Below are 21,180 nucleotides of genomic sequence, written 5' to 3'. Positions count from 1 at the left end.
TACATGCCTTCAAACTATGAGAGGTAAACTGTCTCTTGAATGAAGTGATGAATATATTAAAAATAATGTGCAAAGGTAAAAAGCAGAATGAAAAAGCTACCCAAATGCTTAAGCCCATCTCATATGTGATGCAGGGTGTGTTGGGGATGATCCCTTTCCCTGCAAAGGGACATCTTGATCAGGGAAGTGGTCAATTAGACAGCAGTGTTTTCGATACAGGTCCAATTAAACAAGCATGAGTCAAACTGATTTATAATCACAGCGAGGATCAGCAGTAGGGCTTACTTAGTGATGTTAATGCACAAACAGGGTGGGAGAAGAGTGAGAAAACATCAGTAGAATGTGTCAGAGAATGTTATTCCTAAAATGATGATGATGTCCAGTTTGTCCCATTTTTCTTAATTCTGACTGCTGAATGTGGTGAGAACTCTACATAAGTGCTTGTAAATAAGCCGAGAAATTCAGGTCAAATAGACTGACTTTGCAAAACCCAAATAGTGTTTGGCAACTGCAACTTTTGCTTTTATTAGTGGTGGTTTGAACACCTCCTTAAGCTGTTGCAAAGCCTTACTCCATAGATGCAGGAGGGAGTGTTTTTTGGGTGTTTTTTGTTTGTTTGTTTGATTGTTTTAGATCTGAGGAATTCTATTCCTCTGCAGATATATAAACTACTGGTAGATTCTTCAGTGATCTAGAAATCTCTCAAATCTAAGTCTGTAACATTATTAATGTAATATTATTTCTTTGATTATGATAATGATAATAATTTCTGATAATTTCTACAGGCATAATTCTCTGAAATTTGAAGTTTAGCTTTTATTTATCTGGTTATTTAATTGTAGGTGAAATTGTTTAAATCTGTCTGTTTGTAAAGAAAATATTTAACTCAGTCAAGGACTTAAGCACAAGTTTCCTATCTATCAGCTATTAACTTCTGGTAACTGTAACTTCTGATTAAAGAAAAAAAGAAAGGAAGAGGGGGATCATAAGGAAAAAATGAGTTTAGAATATGAAATTTAACAAGTCTCCATGGCTTATTTCAGGACCAGAGAAATTGTTACTTTCGTGTTGATGGTCAACGACAGTGCAAAGCAAAGATTTTCTGTTAAAGACATGTTTAGTGTGGGCACAGATCTGTAATGATATAAAAACAATTTACTTCAACGTGTAAGTAAGTAATTAATATCAAGCAAATTCTACTTATATATATATATATATATATATATATATATATCTGTGTGATGCAACAGCATTTTTTTGAGTAACAGCTCAGCCGTTTCTGAACTTGGGGTGACATTGAGTGCATTTGCAACACGAGCTCAGCTCGATGCCAGAAAATAGCACTGGGGCATGAGGAAAATCTGTCTGGAGGCAGTTTGGAAATCTTCTGAGATCATGTGGAAGGCAGCTGAAGCAACTAAAGGTATTCAGCTTATTGTAGTTGCCAGCCTCTGACAAGGAGGGTGTTAGAGAGAGACGTTTAGGAGGAATATGAGAAGTGAATAACAGGATAATATGGAAGTGTAAGTCAGCTATGATTGCACCTGCTAACTCCTACTGTTTTCAATGCTGAAACGAGCTCAGTCCTTTCTATTCTATGTGCATTTAGCTGTGCTAACTTTGTAAATACCCTTTCTGGATTCCCCAGAGCAGCCTTAGAGCTAGGGTCCTAGATTCTGTACTTAGACATTCCTCATGTTTCCCATTGTCTCACTTGCACCAAATGAGGGTGATACATAATTTGCTGGGCTGGGATTAGAGGATGAGTTAATCAGATTTGAGAAGTTATGACTTTTTATAGCAGAATAAAAACAGCTGTAGAGTGTTAAACTTTAAATTTTAGAATATTAAAAATTGAAAAAAGCACTTTGCTTTGAACCTGTTTGTGCTCGGTAACAGTTAAAGAATACTGTGTTTAGAACTACAGTACTGCAACAAACTCCAGAGTTTAAATGAAACAGATATGCCAAAAGCTAGGTGTTCTTTTTTTCTTCTTCTCTGAGCTGCAAGGAAATTAAGTCCTTTTCTGTGGTCTTCATGGAGTGTTCTCTGAGACTGTATGGATAAACACTGAACTTTGCAGCACTTTGCATGGAGGAAGCATACGGTATCCAGGTTGCTTGTTGGTGGATTGTTAGTTGATGGATTTTTGATGGTGTTTCATTTGTTTAAATAATTCTATAGCCAATGCAGCTGCAAAGATATAAAATATAATCTTCAGGTTTCATTGTAGACTTCTGATGTGTCGTTTCTTTAAAGGAATTTCTAATGTTGGCTTATTTCAGGATGTTTTTTTTATCTCCTTTTCCCATCTACATCTTCTCTGATGATATCACCTACCTGATGAAATACTAGGATTGTGTGTGATAAAACATATGTAGCATTTGGATTTATGCATGCTACTGTGAAAGAACAAAAGAAATGCCAGTTGCAGAAACAACATACTTGAACAGGAGGGGGCTTGTGGGGAGAGGAGGCCTTCACCAAATCTGTAGATTGATTCTCCTTCCAAAGGGCTCTTTCAGCTCAGTCTTAATCTTAGAATGAAAAGTTTGCTCTCTCTGTAATCAACCCATTTGAAGTTTCATATCTAAAAATCCAGCAAAGTGAGCTGAGCTTTAAATACAGATACATTTTGAATTTTAATAGACTTTATTACAAGGCTTCAAATTAAAAGCTGTCAGGAGAGATAAAAGGTTGGGGATTTGGATTCAAAGGGACTTTGATTAGACATAAAGGTCAGCAATGGTGACGAAAAGTCAATGCATCTAAATTAAGTATAAACCTCTGGAAGAGAATATGCTAATCTTTCATGTAGAGTACTTGTCAGGCTGATCTTGGCTCATATCCACAACAGTTAAACTATTTTCTGTGATGAAATTTTAACAATTGGTAATCCATGTGTAATTTGCCTGTCAAGTACATGCCATTTGTTTTTACATGTTAGATTTTAACTGCTAAGGAGTCATATTATACTACATAATCTGCTCCTGATTAAAGACTGTTTTAGGATCTTTGGTTCAGTTTTTAATGTCATCTCTTTTTTTTTCTTTCTTTTTTTTTTCTCAGCAAGGTAAAATATAAATGGGGAAGGAAGAAAAAGCTCAAATTCTAAATGTCATTGCTATTTCTAAAAATAAGTAGAAATTGCACTTTAATTAAGCAGCTACTTCAAATGCTGGAAGTTATAGTAACTGTTAGTATTTCTGAATGCGAAATTAAGATTCTGCGCTGTTAGTGAGCAAACTCATTAAAGACATAAAAGGATGACAGGATGAAAAAGGATTTATATTTGTAGGATCTCCTGTAAAATCATGAAAAGTGACAGGCTCCATTTTTTGATGCTGAAATCAAGGTTGCATGTCTAAACCACAATGACACCGTGGCTGGATTTTGTGTAGTTGAGAACTAATAGGAAATTAATAGAGTGTAATATGGGCCTATTGAATTCAGTCTAACTTTTCAGCTTTGATGTGTAAGAACAGAAGGCATAATTTCAGTCTTTGTTTAGTGTCCTGGACAGATAGCTTCACTAATGTCTAAGCATGGTCAGGATTAAAAATGTGATGGATAGCCCTATAGCACCTCCATGACAGCTTTTCTGTTCAAATACAAATTTCTGTCACAGACCCAGAATGTTTGAAGGAGCATTCAGAGATGAAATATTGTAGCTGCAACAAGCCCAGTGTGAAGCTATTATGTTTTGAAAGGAAAAATAATTACGAACTGTACATCTCCTAGGCACATATCTGTATTAATAATGCATAGTAATAAATACGCTGGAGTATACTAATGAAATGTTATTGAACATTAAAGTTTTGGGAACCATAAGGTTATGAATCTGTCAAGAAAAGTGTCAAGGCATCTGTCTAGTTGTAGGTTTTCTACCTGTTTTAGGCAAATGAATGTTTGGGAAAGTTGTGATGGATCATGATTTACTCCTGCTCTCATAACATCTCTTTGGGATATTTTCACAGAGTTCAGATTTTGTATAAAATATCCATCTGTTTCTCTACCCAAATAGTTTTTTTGGTTTTGTTTTTTTTTTTTCCACTTAAGACTGTCACTGTTCCTTCCAAAAAACTGTGGTAAAAAGGAGATTTTTATTGCAGCGCTCTGTAGATGGAATATTGTCCTTATTATAGCGGCAAAGTAGGTCAGAACCTCACTGTTTGACAGATGTGACACACAAAGTCCCTACCTCCATATTAATCATGAATAAAATGGGAAAGAGGAAGCTGATTAGTGTGAAAGAATGCCCATATTTAAAGAGCTAATACCTGTAGTGATCTTCTTTGTGCTCAACCGTTAATGAAGGAGAGACTTAGACTTTATCCCATTGCAACTGATCCCCGCACAAGCACAGCGAGTCCATCTGACACTGCAAGATGGCATGAAGCATTGTAATGTGCACCATTGATTGAGCACAATAAGAAAGCAAATTGGACTCCATGATGTGAGAATAAATTCTGACTGCTCAGTCTCCACTGTGAAATTTCATCTCTTGCTCTTGTGCTGTCTGTGGGACGCTGCTGTGTGTCAGCTCCCAGGAAGCCACAGCTTTGCTGGTCCCATTGGGAGCTGGGGAGCCTTGGTTACCCTGACAGGGGTGCACAGATGAGCTTGCTGTAGACATTGGGTACTTGGTATTTGCACGTTTTGTCAACTTTAAGCTTCAGACATCTCACATACGAACAGAAGTATCTTAGTATGATGTCCTTTATTGAGATTACATTGATGAAAATATTGTTGTGTTTTCACCCAAGTACTTCTGCAAATCATGCTAAAGATAAAAGCACAGACCCTAAACTCACAATGAAAGGGAGATTAAGCTGTCTCTTCAGCAAAGTCTTGATCTTATTGGGATTTATTTATGTATTTCTAAATATTGATGTTAAGTGGGCCTTGACTGTGCTCAGAAGAATGGCTGCACATTTTCCAAACTCCCAAGGCAATTCAGAACAGAGACCACCTCATTTCACACAACATTGGCTGCATCCTTGCTGCAATAGTGTACTAGTTTATTTATTCTTGCCTTAATCTGTCAACCTTCACACTTACATCAACATTTGGGATCCTCCCTATAAAATTCAGTGATTGATTCTCAGCTTCTCAAGAGGGCTGAAAGACTGAAGTACTTAAAGAGTTTTTAATGTAGTTGAAAGCAATGATGTATAAAACTTAGGGGGGGTTGGGAGAGGGAGGTTTGCAGAGTGACGAGTATGATTAACCTATTTTGATACATTGGGCATTTTGGTTTTTGTTTGTTTTTTAGTAATAAAATGAAGATAGAATAACTGAAATTAGGGAGTTCAATCAGCTGCAAAGAGTTAAGAGACAAAGTAGAAGGGGTAAGTAGTGGAATAGTAACTAGTGTTAGAAGTTAAGCTCTGAGAAAGCACCAAGCAAAGGACACTTACTTGTCTGTCTCCTTTACTCCCCAGTTCTGTCAGATAATTTTGTACAGTCTTTTGCTTCTCTCTCTTTAATTAACTATAACTATTTATAAATACAAACATAAAAATATCCCCACTTTCCTAAAGGTAGTGAATTGATTTGGAAAAAAAAAAAAAAAATCATGTTCAATTATTAAAAATATGGAAGTTCTATCTAAGCAGCTGAAGCAGTGATCTGCTGGCTGTAGATGGATAAGAAATGTATTCCATTTTTGGACTAAAACATCAAATTGCAGTCTTTCTTGCAGTTCAATCCTTCCTTTTCAGTTGGCTCTTTTACCTCCAGTCCATCCTTATAACTGGTTGTAAATGACCCCTACCCCCTGTTTTTCTAAGGACAACGTTTCTTATATTGCCTGAAACTTGCAATTATTTTTTTTAATTGCTACTATTTTTATTCTTTTTTTCCCACTGGAGTAGGGAGGAGCTCATCATGATTTGGAGTTGTATGATAGGTAATATCTTGACAATAGTCTTTTAAACAGAAAAAACTTTCTGCCTTGAATATGTTCTGTAATGCCATTTTTTATGGAGAATGTGATCCTTGAAATAGTCAGGAACACGAACATTAAGATTTTTTTTATAAGCAAAATGAAAAACCTTAAGCTCCATTTAGAGGGCAGCAGAAAGAGTGCTGCTAGGGAACTTTCACCAGGCTCGCGATGCACATTTGCTGTCCTCAGCTGAACACCCTAGGTGCTAAAGTGACTTTTAACACTCTGTGGAGGATTATTTTCAAGCATTTTTTTTTTTTTTTAATATATATTATTATTATTGTTGTTATTATTATTATTAAGAAAAACCCTTAAGTTTATAATTTTGGCTTGCATTTAGGATTCTGCTGTGTTTCATCAAATCTTGAATGCCTGGCATGTTAGGGATCCTTCTATTGACGTGTAAGCATCCTAAACATGGTTCCAGTCTTTAAAACCCTGAAGTTTGGGAAATGGCTCATTGATGAGCTCTACAGGACACCTATGTGCAGTGAGTGACTGGCAGCTTGACTCAGGGTTACAGGGCTGCAGAGCTGCTTCCTCATGTCAGATTTGTTCTCAGAGACCATCAAGAAAAAATCATGTTGGGTTGCTGCAGCACCTGAACACCAGGTTCTCTGACAACAGTGAAGGCATGTGTCAGTAGTCTCTCTCTTTGTTTCCCAAGTAATTGTAAAGTAATTTAGCTATTCCTATTTGTCACCAAGGTATTTCCCACTCCACTCTTTCTTGCACAAACATGAGTTTCTTCATATTTTTTCATCTCTTGGTCCTCTCTGAAATTAGAACCACGCACCTTTACAAAAAGGACTCAAACTAATAGCAAATGCTGTGGATACTTCTTAATAAAATATTTTTCATACAGCTTTTGCTTTGCAATCCTTGATGATATTGGAGTACATAACCTTTTGTACCTTATTCTCAGCTATAAAAATCAGATGACATAGCGGTTTTGGGCTTTCATTGTCTTTTCCAGGATGGTTTCTTTGACTAAAAGTCATCTGTAGAATGAATATAAACATCTGTCAGTAAAAAGAAAAAAAAGAAAAAAGAAAAAAAAATAAGAAAAAAAAATAAAAAACAAACAAAAAAACCAAACATAAAGCAAAATCAGCTTCTAACCCTCAGAAGTTCTTTTCTGAGCTTGGTAGATGAATGTGAGCACTGACCCATGCAGCTGGTGGTTGAGAGTCTATAGCCTGCTGGGGTGAGAGTCTGTTCACGTTTTAAAGTAACACAATTTCTGATCATAGCTCTGTTGCCAAGGGATCTCTCGTATTTCTCATCTTTCTTTTTTCTGTCAGGTTTCAAAGACCAACAGGAAAAAAATGTTGCCATTGTCTGTGCGTTGCCTGTTCATGGTGGAGAGCTGTAATGAATTACAAAAGCAAGCAAAACTTTAGATGGGCAATACAATAGGTAGCTCATTTCCTACACTGAGGTTGTTCAAGAAATTATTAGAAGTCACAGGTATCTTCCAGTTATCACCCTTTCTCTGTAAGCCAGTACATTTGAGGTTTGTGCTTCATGCTAAAAAAAAAAAACTAATTCACTGGCATGTTTCCATCGAAAAAAGCCACCTGCTTCTTGATTTTTCTGTTCTGGTAGTGTGGCTCATTCAATGGAAAAATAATCCAGAAAGAGTACATTTCATTTTTTAAGTAAACTGATTCAGCCCTTAGTTCGGTATGAACTGGGTTAGGAACTTAGAGACAACAGGAGAACTACTTGTATGCAGCCTGAAACAGCATCTGTAGAAATAGTAGGGTTCCCAAATGCCAATAGGGGTTTAAACTTTAAAAAATAAAATAGTCATCTTTTATGCTCCACTGACCATATAAATAATCTGAGAAAACAAGCAAAATTCTTAATTCCATTTGTGCGAACACACACGTTAAATATGAGATCCCCAGAAGGCTGATGGGAGGGAAGGGGAGACTTCATGCAGAAAAGAATGCAAACCAGGGGCTGGCACAGGGGTGCCGTCTGCCATTCTCTCAAGGATTATAGAAGTTGGGGCATTGCAATCAAAATGACATCATGAAAAAGTAGTGTCAAAATCTTGTACTGCGTAAAAGGAGTTTAATTCTTGATCTCACATTAAGTTAGCCTGTTAATAATTTACTTCAGTCTTAGTAGCCTTTCAGTTGTAGGCCACTAATGACAAGCTTGCTTTCTAATGCTCGGCGCCTGCTGCGCAAGTGGTACTTTTAACAAAATACATTTGCTGCAGGCTTTTTGACATGGCTTCACACTGAGATAAACACAATTAACAGGAGCTATTTAAAATTACTTTCTCTTGTGCTTGTTTATTAACTATCCTGTAAGATTTATTTTTTGTTACTAATTTTAAAGGGCATGTAACAATTTTGATAGCATAGTGAGGATATGCAAGGTAAATATTTCACTGTTGAGAAATGCCTGGGTCATCTTCTGACTGTAATAGCATATTCCTATATACAGGCTTATGGATGATCACAATGGTTTCTCTTTAAACTCGCTCTGCAGTCAAATGTATTGTAGCAGCAAATGTAGGATGAGCCAAAAGAAATGCAAGCAGAATAGCTTACACAGAATAAAAATTTCATTAGAAAGTATTTCCAGTGAATCCTATTTAGTATAAGAAGTCTTATCTTTCCTATATGTCACATGAAAATGGCTTTTAGTAAAAATAGTGTTGCAAAGAATGGCTACTAGGGGGGAGAGGAGGGGGCTTGTGCTGAATATTTATAGCGTATAGTACATGTGAGTGCATGGAGACCTTTTAGAACAAATACTTTTTCTTAGGTTAAGCGAGTTCAGGATATTGTTGATAATCTTCTTTATGTCTGTCCAGACAGCCTGTGCAAGGCAATTCTGGAATTAAAAATTAAAAAAAAAAAAAGTTGGCCTTACTGAGGGCCAACCCACGACCTCATTAAAATCAGAGAAAAGCCTCCAGTTGAGTGTGGTGGGAACTGGAGCTTCAACATAGAGAGCCCTTTTGAAGGGGTAAAGACGGAAGAATATGAGCCTCAAAAAGACAGACCTCTGCTAAAGCCCTCAAGGCAAAGCTGTTGTAAGTCAATTTTGTGCTCTCCTGTCCAGGCTGGCACCTCTGCTGCCTGACTGAAACATCTCTACTTACATTTCTTCGTTTTTATAGGAGTTAGTCTTAATATACACCTCTCATGACAGTGTGACATGAAGGCTGCTCCTTGCATCTTCCTCCTGCTGTGCACCTGGGCAAGTGACAACTGCATCTGGTTTTTTAATGGATGGATTTTTTTAATGGATTTGAAGGAGGCAGGGAACTGACTGGATAATAGGCAGATCTTTTGCCTTTGTAAATTAGCAAAAACTTTTAGCTGAATGCAGTAAATATTATTTATTTGCTTCTTGTAGTGTTTCTACCTAGCGAATCCTGCAGCCATTTGTTCTGATAAAGCCTATAAATGAATAGAAGTAAAATGCAAAGTGTGACAAATGAAGCAGTTGTTCAGCTGGCTGTGGGGTGGTTGTGTATGGTTGTGTATGGCGCTTAAGAAGGAATGTCTGGGTGTCAGCCTGATTCCCTCATCTTTGCTGCTGAAACTGAACCCCTGGAGAGCAAAGAGATTGTTCTAACACTGAGAACAAAAACCACTTGTTCTGGAGACTGTGCAGCATGGCAGCAGGTTTGGCAGGATGTGGGAGGTCTATTCTGTTAAGAGGAGGCTTTTAGGAGAAACTCCTGCTTACAGCAGGGACTATTGGGATGAATGAAGCTATGAAGTGTGCATCCATGGTGCTTCAGTGCAGAGACCACATCCATAGCTCTCACAGCTTTTCTGGTTGCTTCAGTGGAAGTGGCAGCACCCCAGATAATGTTTTCCAAAATAGGCTTTCAGGACAACACGGGATTCCTGGTTAATCAGACCAAGCTGTTTTGTGCCCATAGTAAAGCAAGGGTGACAGATGGTTGGATTGGCTTCACTTTAATATTCTTCTCTCTTGTGCTGTTTGGCATTGATTTTGGATTGTCCCAGTAAGACCAGATGCAAGGGAATGGGGGAGGGAGCATCTAATAATATAGGGAGTATTTTAATGGTGGAAACCACTGAAAATTGTTAGAGTGGAAATAAAGGTCTGAAGGATAGGACATCCCATCTTCTTTCATTGCATGGAAAAAGTGAGAGGGAATTTGATCTATCTCCAAACACTTTCATTTGCAAAGCAGCACTTTCTTCCAACTGGAACTCCATGGATCCATGGACTGTCTTTATCTGGGTCACAAATACTGAGTCCTCATGGGTATGAAATGACCTTCACTTAAAGCTAATTTCCTGGCTTGCACCCCAAAAATACAAGCATCTTTGCTTGTGTCAGTGCATCCACCTAGCTTCTTGAAAGTGGAAAAAAATATACAGCTAAGATATCTTAACTAGTGGATAGTGTCATTTTTTGGTCACCCTTAGTGATCTGTTTCTGGTGGATCTATGATGAAGTACATTACCTGGGGATATTTATCCTAGTGACTTTAAATATGTACTCCTCTGATATCTGCAGTGTCTGTTGTGCTGTTGTGATGACACTAGAGAGCTGTAGCCTTTGCACGTGTTCTTGTTTGGATAACATTCAGATTTAAGCAGAGAGGTCCTTTTAATGAGGATTAATTGGTATAACCAAAATGCTTTGGAGTGCTATACAACTATCAGAACCAGTAATTTCTTTAAGAGATCTGGATTCTCTGTAGTCAGGCTGCTGTCACTTGTACCCACATGCCTTGGATGTCTGTTACCTTTAAATATTTATAGCTTTGAAGGTTCATCGAGTCTGTAATAAGCACAGGGGAAAATAAATACATTATGCAAAGGGTGATTAGTTTTTATCACATAGTCTTCTACAGGGCAGCTGTTTATTTTCAGTGTTCATTTTCTTGGATCAGTCAGGTAGACAGCTGTTCTTTTAGGGCATTTTTGTTAATTTAAGTAACTCCTTTGAATTGCAAATCTACCACCAAATTCAGTTCTAAAAATTCAGCCTCAAGCTCATAATTATATCATCAAAAAAATCTTTAGATCACTAATTCAAAAATATCTACTTGTCAGATATTTCAAACAAATGCAAAGCATACACACTGTAAATCACCCAATACATCAATGTCTATATGAAGCAATATAAAATGCCCAGATCTGCCAGGTTTCTCAAAAAATATAATATACATTATGTACATTCCCGCAAGGCCACAGCCAGCTTGAAATACTGTCTTGTGTATTTGATTTCATAAACACCTGTTAATATCAATAGGCGTTTGCGAAGATAGCAATATGATAAACAGGCAGCCTGTAATTTATCTTTTCATTTTTTTTAAATTGCTTTGGATTATTGCATGTGTCCGGAGAACTGAGGAGTTATAGGACAGGAAAGAAGGAGCAGTGCAGACAAGGCTGATGTTTATCACACCATACAGGAACGGGTCTTTTTATGATTTGGAAACTTTCATGAACAATTGCAGTACAGGAGCTCCTTCCCTACAGTGCAGTCAGCCGTGCAGTCCTCAGTCTTGTTACATGCTTGTTGAAGTCAGTTTATAACTATTCAGATTGGCATTTTGTATTCAGGCTCTCGGGCCATGCTATAAATGTTTGTGCTCCTTTGATTTCATGTGAAAAGATAGATCCCAGCAAACCACAGTTTTATGAGGGCATTGCCGGAATGTTACATTTAAATGAATTCTTTGTATTGTAAAATGCTCAGCTACAGAAAATGTAACCTTATTGCTCCAGTAGATGAATTTTACTCAGCAAATCGGAGCACCGATTTTGAGTTTGTCACCAGATATTTATTGGCTGTCAGAATTATTTTAGACCAATCTGTGATACAGTCATGCAAAGCAATTTTTTTTGTTTGTTTGTTTCACTGTGAATGAGAATTTTTTTTCAATTATGAGTTTATTACAGAGCTGCTTTATATTCAAAAGTAGCCCCAGCTGGAGTGTCCCTTCCCAGCTGAGCCCAGATGGGGAGGCACAGTCTGGGATGTGGTTCTTCCCTTCTGTTTGTACAGCTCCTGAAGAGGCTGACCAGGATTGCAGACTCTTACTTCATGCATTCTAACAGCTGTAGTATCTTCAGATTAGCAAGGCTACCACGATGCAGTAACTATGTGGCCACTTATCACAGATTAATTTCCAAAAATCACTGTGGGATGAGGCCATCTTGGCACGATTAACAGATGAGAAATGTTGTGCAGCTGCTGTTTGAGGACTTTATTTGTTTGCTTGTTTGTTTACCAATCAGGCAGTCTTGGAGTTGCTTCTCAAGCAACCTGGATGGAAAAAATTCATTGAAGACTTAATGCCAGGAGAGGGAATGTAGTCTTTGTGGTTGCCCCTCTGTTCCCTTCAGATGCTGAGTGTCAGTGTATGGATGTTGATGGGCATATAATATCATGAAGTACAGAATAGCAACTGTCTTACTTTCACCATTTTCAGCCCCGGTGGAGATGGAAATTGCATGGCTTTTGCTTTTTGTGAAAGCACAACTTTGCTTTCATTCTATGAAGATGATGTCTTTCAGAAGGTAAAAGTTTATGTTTGGGTAGATTTCTTGGTATAATTCCAGCCTTGGCAGGTATAATGTTAATAAATGAAGTGGGAGGGAACAAACCAACTACTGCATTGGTGGGAGGTGCTCTTGGTAAGGTTCTGACAGTGCTCAGAATGTCCACTCAGCAGCAGCCTGCATTGGAGCAGAAAACACTTCTGGTTTATAATTTTCATTCAAGGCCACTGCTTTGAATTATTTCTTTCTTCTATTGCAACAGTAGAAGCTGCCAGGAAAATCAGTGCATTCTAAAAAGTAAAATAAGAGATCAGATAGAAATAAAGAATAGAATAGCAGAATTGGAAAAGGACTAAGCTTTTAACCTGTGGAATTTCATTTCTCAGCTAGTGAATGAGCCTTGTGTGTTTGTTAGGACTGCAAAGCTTTGACAAAATACAAAAAGAACTCACTTGGATACTTACCCTTAATAAGATACATTAAAATACTCTAAGTTTTAGTTATGAAATATCTGGCACAGCTGAGCAAAGTTAAGTGAAGATATTGTTATGATGTAAGTACAGCTGGCATTACACTAAATCAGTAGAATGTAGTACCCATAGTCAATTGCAGAATCATGAATGCTAATAATCTAATTAATTAATATGCTAATTGGCTAGATAAAAAGGGGTATTAAAAGAATGCAATAAAGAGCTTGTATTTTTCTGTTTTGCTGTGCAAACACAGCTCCCTGCAATATCTTAATGAGGAACTATTTAAAGGAACAAAACTAAGAACAAATGAATTAGAAGCTTAACTAAGTAATTGCATGGTAATGCTGAGACCTTTTTTGGTAGGGACCAGCACAACTATGTGTTTAGTTTGCCAGAACAGCCAATAACACAGAGCGGGGTAAGTAAATAATAGCATCTATTTATTTGATGGGAGTATATATATTTTTTAAGAAATAATCTAAGTAAAATTTAAATTATATTGTTATTGTTGATAACAGTTTTTTATTGATATTATTGAGATTGAAAATATTTATATGGCAGAAGAACCTAAGCACTTTGAAGGGAGGAGATCACAGATAGAGGAGAAAAAAAAGAGCAGCTCTTTTTGTGTCTTATTAGGACAGAAAGCAGGCTTTCACTCAGCTTTTAATTTGTTAATAGAAATGGGATTATTGTTCAAAATTTGAACATCACACTTGTTCAGAAATAGGCATCCTGCATTTAAGAGTCTGTTCCAAGGGCTTCAGAGGTTGGTTTTCCATCTAGGCTGGAAAGCCAATAGATAATTGGGTTGATGGTTGGACTGGATGATCTTAGAGATTTTTCCCAGCCCTCATAAATGTGGAACAAGCTCTGAAGCTTAGGAAACAGTATTTTTAATAAAATGCAACTACTTAAAAGACAGCATTACTTAAAATATAAATATATATGTTACAAATCTCAATAACTTTGACTAAACTCAGAAATTTACTATGCAACTGCATTAAGATGGCCCAAATGTGGCATCAGACAGAAACCAACCTGGAGAATTTTTTTCCTCTAATAAAAACAAACAAACAAAAAACGTTCTAAACTCACTCCTTTATTTTTTCTCTCGAATAGTACTTTTACTCATCACTTAGTCTTTATCAGCAGGAGGTGGGTAGATTTGGATCATCATTATCATGAAAATGGAAACTACAGTTAAAGTTTTTGTCGTTATTGTCACACAGAGCATCTCTCTGACTTGGAGCTTGTATCTAAATTACCAGGTTTTTAAAATTTGTCTTCAGTATGATTTCAGATTCACTTACAAATGACTGACGTGTCTTAGGTGAAAGATCTCTTGTCCCCGGCAGTGGTTAAAGTCAGAGCTGTCTCTTTTGAAATGTTTTCTTTTATTGGCTTTTAATCATACCAAAAGGACATGTCAGGTTCTCTCTCTGCTTCTTTTGTGTATATTCTTATACAAACACATGCCGTGGAGGAAATGCTGATGTATCTTCTCATTGCAATCAAAGCATATATTCACTGTGGAAATGTAGACTTAGAAGAAATTTATTATTATATTATGTAATAATTTAGTAAAGCGTGGCCCTCTTTTGATACTGAAAAATTTAGTTGTAGAATAAGAGCAAATTGGCATGTGCAACTGCTAAAGCTCTTGGACATGCTGGTAGTAAATCAAGCAAAATGTAGTCATTCTGTAAATAAATGTTGAGTTTGTTGGTCGGATGGAGTTCATTTCTGTCTTTTAAAGTTATCTTTATGATAATTCCATGAATTAATTTGAAGGCTAATGGAAGTTTTTTTACTTGTACTTTGCCATTTTATTGAATTTTCTATGCCTGAAGCATCAATTAATATATTTGCAGTTAAACTATTCAAAAGTTTTATTATTTTGTTGTTGTTCCACTGTTGTTCTCATAGATCACACCCAGAGCATTCTTTGTTCTCATACAGCACAACCTGAATGCCCCAGGGGCTCACACATTTCCAGAGGGAGTCTAACTGCCACTCTGTCCTTCCTTTACTGCTTTAGCAAAGATATTGTCCTTTTTTGTTTCTGGCATGCTTGGCTACAAAACAATAATGATAGCTATTGTGATGGTTGTTGTTTTAGTATTTATTATTTTTATAGCTCCATAGGCAAATAAATACCTTTTAAAAATTAGGCAGAGACTTAGTACACGGACCTCATTTAGAAAACCAGGCTCTAAAATTGCCTCCTGTGAAATGTTAATCATGCCTCTGAATGGCTAGGTATTGAATGACTGACTTTAATGTTTCTTTTTGCTAAGAGGAGCAAAGCTGCTCAGAGAGCTTGCAGTTTGTAAGATGTTTTTGAAATGCACATAGAAGAGCCCAATACTTGTATTTAAAATTATTTATTAATGGAGAAGTAAGTGAAGAAGTGATATTTGGACTAAAAATTGTTTTCAGGAGCAAATATCCCCTTTTCCCCTTGAGCTTGTTTCTGAGTTTAAGGAGAATAAGCAGTCTTATAAACCTCTAAAAATGTTTAAGGCTAAATTGCTGGTGTGGAACATCAATTGCATACTACATATGGAACATCAGAAATCTAAAGTATGTCATTTTGTGAAGAGTAATGGGACTTTTACTGTAAACGTGATGGTCTAGGTTGCCTCTGCTTTGGTTCCGTCTCTGTTCAGTTTAAAATTCATTCCCAGCTGTCATGACAGTTTTCATCTAGTACACATATCATCTGACTTTGCACCTGATAAAGTGATAACATCTATCTTTCCTTTGTTATTTAGAAGGGTGAGGAAAGTTTGACCTACCTTAGCAGTGAAAAGATCTTGGTAACCTAGGAATGACCAGAAATACTGTAGAGCATAACACAGAGACTAATATGAATGACTCTGCTCAGATTTGCTTAACCATGCTTCATCAGCTGTGCTTGGTCTACATTGGCTTCTGCACAGCCTCTTCAGTGCATCTGCATTCTTGTCTGCTTCTGATTTCTAGGAGGGCACAATGGGGCAGATAACGCAAAGTTATCTAGGCTTGTCTTTGCAGGTTCTCTTAGCTAATCTCTATGCCATGCAATGAAACTGCAGCTACTTTTGAACCTAAGCAGCTATCTAAGTAGGCTCTCACATCTGCGTTGTGTTGTCTTTGGCCAGCCAATTCTGTGAAATGCCAGACTGCAATAGACTAGGTAATCTGATCTGTGGACTAAAATTTGCTTTAGTGTGTACTTATGTGGATTTGGATCCTGGGCAGAACTGAGAAAGAAGAATGTTATTTATAAGGTTTCTCAAAAACTGATCTGACTAGAAATTTGAACGGTGGCTTTCCATTTCTCTTACTTTCATTCTGATTGGATATTCCTTCTTTGTCTGAAGAAATGTTCTCAGTGGATTGTTTACAGAAATGTTGCAGCAAATTCATTCTCTAGAAAAGGAAGTTTAATTAAAAAATAAAAAATAATAATAAAAATCCACTCTTTCCAATTGAAAGCATCAATTTAAACTTTAAAACCCCTCTGGCTGTCTTCAGGTCTCAATTAACAAATAATAACAAATAGATGCACTATTCATCCAAACTATCATTATGAAAGGAGCTCTTGGAAGCATATGATCATATAGCAGCACCAAACACCACTTTCTGGATAGGTTGTAGATATATTCACTGCACTGAGTAACAGCCGTATGTGCAATTAAACACACATAGTGATAACCAGTTGCCTATTAAAAAATGTTTTTTTTAATTCCAGTGGCCTAGTGTGACTAAGGTCATGGTACATAAAGTTACTTTTAATCCCAAGTTGTTTACATAAACTTACTGTACATAACAGACAAAGAAAAATAAATGAAGCCTCCTCTCCTGATGTGCCTTCTAGAACCTAGAAAATGTCAGCTCTTTTGGCTGGATTAGCTACCTGTGCCAATTACTGCTGGTCCACTGAAATCACTAGAACAGTACCATTTACTATCTGTAAGAATGTGGCCCAAGGTAATTTAAGAAAGAAAGTGAAAGTCTCAGAAGATATTTAAATGTGTTCTATGATGCATCTGGGATTTTTTTTTAGTGTATCCCTAAAGAAAAATTATTAATGCAAGAATATCTTGTTTGCAGAAATAACCAAGTTATTCTCACAATGACTTGTTTTATTTTGTTGATTATTTGGTTGCTGCTTTCCCAGTACTACAATACATAACCTCTGACTCTTGAAAAATACTGCTTTTATGATTTTCTTTTATGGAGTTATTTATGTTTAGAGTCTTGACCATTTTCAAGAGAAATGAAATATCTTTCACTGCCTTTTGTCTTGAAGCTTGAATTGTTCAGTATTATGTCTTGATTGCATTTGAGTCATATTGCCATATAATGGTTGTATTCTACCAAGCATCCATGGGGCAAAGAATATGTTGCAGCAGCATAAGAAAAATGTACTAGGAATGTTATACAATAAGGACAAGATTTTTACAGAACAAAGGCTTTTGAATTCAAAGCTTAAGTAAACTGGTGTAGTGTAGTACTAGTAGTCAGTGGATTATGTCTCTAGATCAGAAGTAGTCACAGTAGCACTTCTAAGCAACTGTGCATACCTCACTGTAGTCTTGTGGTAATTATTTTATTTCTAATGTGATTTGACTAATACATTTATACATGTTGAAATCAAATACAAAGAAATTTGTTAAAAGCTGCCTAAAACAGAATACATGAACTCATTCCACTAGTAAAGTTGAATTATTAATGGTTTAATTTCTTATTTTTTCCACAGGATTTGAAGTTCCAATTAAAACAGTGTTTGGGCCATTGCTTTGCCTGCCAGTGCTTAATCTTTTCCGAAAGCCTCATCACTTATCTAAAACAAAAGAAGAACGAGGTAAGGAGAGAAAGTAATGAAATACAGCATAGCACATCTGTCAAAGGAACAGAAAGTAGCTTTAAAAATATCCAGGATTAATGGCATTAAAAAATTTCGTTGAGAACTAAATATGTTTATGTTAAGCATCTTAATACTGAGGATCTGTTACTACCATTATATTCTTGCATACACTGCAGGTTGGATGGTTGGTTTGAGTGCTTTACTATAGATGTAGCCACAGGATACAAATGACAAATAGGGATAAGAGCTCTGGAATTGCTAAATGAACCTTACTGTACTGTGGAGAACTTTAAAAGATTGTTTGACATCTTAATGCTGAACTTATGAATGTAAATGACGTTTCTGAAGTTATTTCAAATTCAGTTTGGAATCAGTCTAGATTTATGTTGTCCAAATATGTATAGTGCGATATTGGGTGTTGTATTAAGACTTCCACGTTCCAGCAACTAAAGCTATAATTCCCTTTGTTGTTGATAATGGACCTTTCTGAAATACATGGAGTGTCTTTTGCAATGTTGTTTAGGATTGCAGTAATATCCAGTAATGCAGACAGAGCTACAGGTGAAACAGAGGTGTAGGTTTAACTCTGATGGAGTAAGTAGGTAACGGAGATGTAGTTTGAAAAAAACATGTACTTTTTTGAGGTGTGAAAAGTATAGCCTGCAGTGGCTTCCTTTGTATTTGTGCTGACGTTCAGCACATGAGTATTAGAATCCCACTCTCATTTTCCCCATTCCCTTCTCCAATCTACATTTTCAGATTTCCGCCATGGGTCATGTTCAAACTAATATTGCAGACCAGGCTTGATGGCTATTCAACCTCCTCACATGAAAGCCAGCAGACCAGAAAGCCTTCTGGTTTCTCTGCTTTTCAATATGCAATGTTATTGATTTGTTTTGGGACTGGTGAACATATACCTTGTATAGAGTCAAGAAAACTGTTTATAATTTTGCTTTTCTAGCTGCATAAGGGATACCACTATGTGGCTGGAAAAAAATTCTTACATGGCATCACCAGATTGTGAGATCAGCCATAAGTATAACTGGTTTTAATAGATGTATTTTTAAAACATGTGTCACTGAGGGAGATTTGTACCTCCAGATATAACTGATGATTAATGTTATGAACATTCCTAGAGTATTTTCTAGACAATTGCTATCAAAAATTACTCTTCCATATGAAGATTGTGGTGTATAAATCTCTAGAGATTTTCCAATTGATCTTGTGTTTTCTGAATCCCATCTTGTTGTCTTACACTGCTATTAGTCTTCTTTCTCACCCATATAGGACATCATTTCTGCTAACAGCTGGGGATGGTCACAGGACCTCATTCTGACTGATATTTGATTTTCTGAATTTTATTGAATAGTCCATTTATTGAGCAGTTGCAAAACAGTTCTCAATAGTATTGGTCTCTGAGACCGCCAAAAATAAGAGGATACAGACATTTCTATAATTAAAGAAAAAAAAAAATGACATTTTAGCGTTGTGTATGGAAGTAATGAAAGGTTTACATAGAACTAGTTATAAACAAGAACCATTTAAAAAAAAAAAACCCTCAAAAGTTAATTTACAATTAATGATGTTAAAGTGCACTTGATCCATCTGTAGATTAACTTCCTTTCAGTGTCTTATAATTACATTTCAAAGCTATTCTTTCAGCAGATAGCTGTCTGCTAGATAGCTAGTGCCTTAAAGATTTTCTGGTATTCTGTTGCTTTAAACCCTAACTTTTCCACCTTTGAAGCTTTCATGCTTCTTCAAAACCCTTGTAGTACTCTGACAATTTAAATACTTTGAGATGATGAGTGTGGATGGTGTTTTTGAAGAAATGTGCAATGAATTGGCAACTGAAATGAAAAACATGCTGACTTTGTATGCAGTTTAATTGGGAACCCTATTGATACAGCAAATGGTCAAGGTTTTGTTGTTGCTTCTAGACTTACCTGATTACAATAATATGCATTTGTGACTGGTATGTCTGTGTTTCTCTCCCCTAATAACTTCTGACCTAACTGGCATGTAATTTTTTATTAAAGGAAAAAAGTTTGGAAAGAAAATTAAGTTCCTGACATACTAGTGAAAAAACATGGCTGTGCTGAAAAAAAGGATTTTTTTAAAATGCCCTAAGGGATGACTGCTTAGTAAGCTCCTCTAAGACAGTCTATAAAAGAAAGAGACCTAATTAATGTACCAAGCTTAGAGAAGTGTTTAAGTCAGAACCTGTGCCTCTTATAGAAGGGGAAATCCACAAAGGAGAAAAATTGTGAATGCAGGGAATTGTCCTGGGGTTCTGCAGTGGAAATCAAACTACCTTCTTGCTCTGTGCGGTGAACATCTTCCCCGTGGTACGTGTTACCTATTTCTTTATATGTTACTGATATTTGATACCAAAACTAGGGTATCAATATTGCAGTGCTAGGGACATTTCTTTTCGGGTTGTAGCTTTTGTGTTTAAGGCCAAAGAGTATTGTTGTAGGTATGGTAGCCAGGCACAGTGTTTTATGGCTTATTATCTTTGCAGTTTCAACTGTCGACAACAACAACAATAAAAACAAACCAAAAAAAAAAAAAGAAAAAAAACCGCATTCATTTTACTTATAGGACAGCTTATTGTTCTTAATGAATAGTAACAATCCTTATACCATGGATGAAAGAATTTGATTTACCTCTGTTACTAGGTGTACTAGGTATGTGATTAGATATCACTCTTATAAGCTATGTCTTACATTGCTATTCTATTAATTTCTGTTAGCTTGTGCAGCTGGGGAGGGTTTCTGCTATGAAATCTGTGAGAACATGCAATGTATGTCCACACACAATTGCCAGCCTTTGCCAAGTGTTGATAGTGTTACATGCCTTCAAGAAGAAAAGTGGTTTCCTGGATAATTTCTGTAATGTATCTTTAAGGTATTCATATTTTCAAGATGCATTTGGATTTGCAAGCTATAAAAGATAAAGCATAACTTGCACTTTCTATTTTAGATATAGTACTGTTTGAAATGCTTGAGGGTTCTCCTCCATATAGCAGATGGTTCACTTTGAGGATCTTAAACATTCATTTCTACTGGTTCTCTTATCAGAGATTCTCTATTAATAATGATATAGTGAAATAGGAGACTGTTGGAAATCACAAGGAAATCAATGAAAAACACTTTGCAACAGTACTTCTCTTTTTACTTTCATTTTAGATTGTGAAACCAATTTACTAACATTAATAAAGTGTTACAGTAAGCTCCTGAGCATTCAGTCCTAGAAACTTGCAAACTGAGATAAAAATGGATAACAGCTGCACTTAAGGCACTTAAGTGGAAACTTACCTTCCCAGTGCTGGGTTTGGTTTAGAGCGACTTTTGTTTATTAACGTAGTCCTAA

The 21,180-nt window shown here is 36.4% G+C and overlaps 1 protein-coding gene across 2 annotated transcripts in view; it reads left to right on the top strand.

The window, feature by feature from the left end:
• TENM1 (teneurin transmembrane protein 1) overlaps nt 1-21,180 on the top strand; it is an 813,967-nt gene that overhangs the window by 315,934 nt on the left and 476,853 nt on the right. The window contains exon 4 of one of the 2 annotated variants that reach the window (XM_072336858.1): nt 17,698-17,802. The gene's annotated coding sequence lies outside the window, so the exon portion shown is untranslated. Of the gene's footprint in view, nt 1-17,697; nt 17,803-21,180 lie in introns of those variants that run through there. The other variant, XM_072336859.1, reaches the window with a different exon arrangement.

This window comes from Excalfactoria chinensis, chromosome 4 (genome assembly GCF_039878825.1).
Source record: "Excalfactoria chinensis isolate bCotChi1 chromosome 4, bCotChi1.hap2, whole genome shotgun sequence".
NCBI lineage: Eukaryota > Metazoa > Chordata > Aves > Galliformes > Phasianidae > Excalfactoria > Excalfactoria chinensis.
The sequence above is the reverse complement of the archived record's forward strand: the minus strand, read 5'-3'. Positions and strand labels throughout refer to the sequence as shown.